The sequence below is a fragment of the Cryptomeria japonica genome, chromosome 5, assembly GCF_030272615.1.
Source record: "Cryptomeria japonica chromosome 5, Sugi_1.0, whole genome shotgun sequence".
Classification (NCBI taxonomy): Eukaryota; Viridiplantae; Streptophyta; class Pinopsida; order Cupressales; family Cupressaceae; genus Cryptomeria; species Cryptomeria japonica.
In genome coordinates this window covers 8,500,568-8,503,225 of record NC_081409.1, presented here as the reverse complement: position 1 = coordinate 8,503,225, position 2,658 = coordinate 8,500,568, and positions in this window count along the sequence as shown.

Genomic DNA, 2,658 nt, shown 5'->3' with positions numbered 1-2,658 from the left:
TAATATATTTCACTTGGCTCCAACATGGGTGCCTAGCCAATAGCCACTCAACTCTTCCATTTCTTTGATGCTTTGTAACTCCTTGATGGCTCTTCGAATCAAACAACAAACAACCTTTCACCTTCCAATCTCAGATGCCCAAATCACGACTCTTCAAATTCCAAAAAATTGATGCCTAGGAGGTATCTTCTCCAATTTTGACTTGTGTCCATCATCGGCACATGTTCACCTCTTGAAGATGCAATTACAATTTATCATATAATACAAATATTAAATATTTTCTCTCATGTCACCTAAAACACTTTTCAAGGATTGTGGAGACACATGAATGCCATAGGAATGAAAGGTTTAAAATGTCAAATATCTTAACAAAAATAAGCCTTGTATAGGCCCATAGTGATCCATGTGACCAAAGGCTAAGATTATAAGGGTTGGTGACTCAATAGTAAGGTCCTAATAACCCATGGTACAAGTGGCTAAGACCATGGAGGCTAGCACACAAAATAAATAAAAAATTAAAAAAATATATTTAAAGATTTAAAAAGTACTATAATATTTAGGTGCACCTTCTAGGCACAAAAATTAAGATGGAAATTGAGGCAACCATATATAACTATAAGAATTCCATATAGCTATACATTTTTTTTGGCATAATTTTTTTAACCCAAAAAAAGTGTTGAACTTTTTATTCCAAAACTTGCCATGTGTTATATGAAAACAAGGGTTTTGATTTTTTTTTAGTATAAATGGGAGGTTTATTTTACTAAAATACACCATTTTAACACTCAAGGTCTAATCTCTTATATATAAAAAAGAAATCATAGATTTGGACCTCTCATACCACATTAGAGCTCATTCCTCAACCATGTAGCTCCTACAAGTCACTTGCAATCAAACACCTATCATAAAATAAAGAAATTTAATTATTATAATACATTGAGCTCTACTGGGGTAAGAAAAAATCATGAATAATGATACAATTTACAATTATTTACCCTTGATAAATTAAAGGATAAATAAACCATAAGAGAAACTCTTTAAGTAAAGATTAAATTAGAGCATGACATGTGTCCTAATCCTACATATTGAGTTAAAAAGGCACATGACCTAAGTGCTTAAGTATGTTAGTGAAAAGTGGACCTAATAAAATATCTTCTACTCTAACAAATACATGATTACTATAGTTTGACAATAGCTTCTCGAGACAAACTAACTAGATGGCATTGAGAGCCTTTTTCTTACTTTAAGCACATTTTCGTAAATACTAAATGAATTGCTCCAATTCTAAATATAAAAAAGTCATTGTTACTTTTCATCCATTTGAAATTTGATGAATACAAAAATCTCCATTTGTTTTATCCAAGTAAATGGATCCTTACCATCAAACTTGCATATACCTTTGATAGTAGGCTCTAAGATTCTACTTGAGTGATCACCAAGCATTTAGATAATGATTGGATAGCTTGGATGATCCCATACATTGCTTGAAAAATGATGTTGTTATTTTAGTTGTGAGATAAATTCTACGGACTTTGAATATCCATAGGTTCTAAATTCTAACATTTGAAATCTTTGCATGTCCATCTTCTTTTGCGTGCTCATCCCACACATATTCTAAACTCTTTGAACTCTCTTCATCTTCTCCATCCTTAGATCCATCTAACTATTCTTCCACATGTGCATCTTCATGCTTCTTAATCTTTGTCTCGAAGTGTGTTGTCTTTATTTTATCTTTCTCCTTTGGTTGTTCTTCACCTAAGTAAGCTCTAAAATCCTCGAAAATCACATTTCTAAAAAGATCATTTTACAAGTTAGAGGATTCCAAATCTTATAACCTTTAATATTTTCACCACAATAAATGAAGATGCATTTCTAAGCTTTTGGGATTTATCAACAAGAGTTGAATAAGGAGATCTATTAATCAAATAAAAAGCAGTGCCTACAATTTCTACACAAAAGAATCTATCACGCTTAGCACCATTCAACATGCTCCTAGCTCTTTCCATTAAGGTTCATTTTATTCTTTTTGCTACCCAATTTTGTTGGGGAGTATATGGAGAATTATTTTATTGAACAATACAGTCATGCTTACATAACGCATTAACTTCCTTGGAACAATATTCACCCCATTGTTAAATTTCAACACTTTTATCTTTTAGTCTAATTGCTTCTTGTTGAACACTACCAGATGCTAAGAGGGGGGGATGAATCAACATACACTAAAACTTGATCAAATCAAACTGCATAAACCATAACATCCATCTAAACCAATGTGCATGAAAGAAAACAACGAAAACAACAAATGCATCCACACAAAAAAACACCAAGATTTTTATGTGGAAAGCCCAAATTGGAAAAAACCACGATGAGAATCAAACTCACAATATACCACAGGCCAGAGAACTCATTGCTTCATACTTGCAAGCTAAGGTGCATTGCCTTAGGGAAAGATACAACAAAGGGACTTGCATGACTGAAGATCACTTCTTTAGGGCAAGATACATAGCAATTGTCCATATACAGTAGAAAATAGAAGATTGAACTCTATAGGAAACTAGCATCTAACAATATGTTGATAACTGTTCAGAGATTAAAGCTCATATGTCACAATAACACTTTTGGTCCTCTGTTTCACACAAACTCACACCACAAATCAAC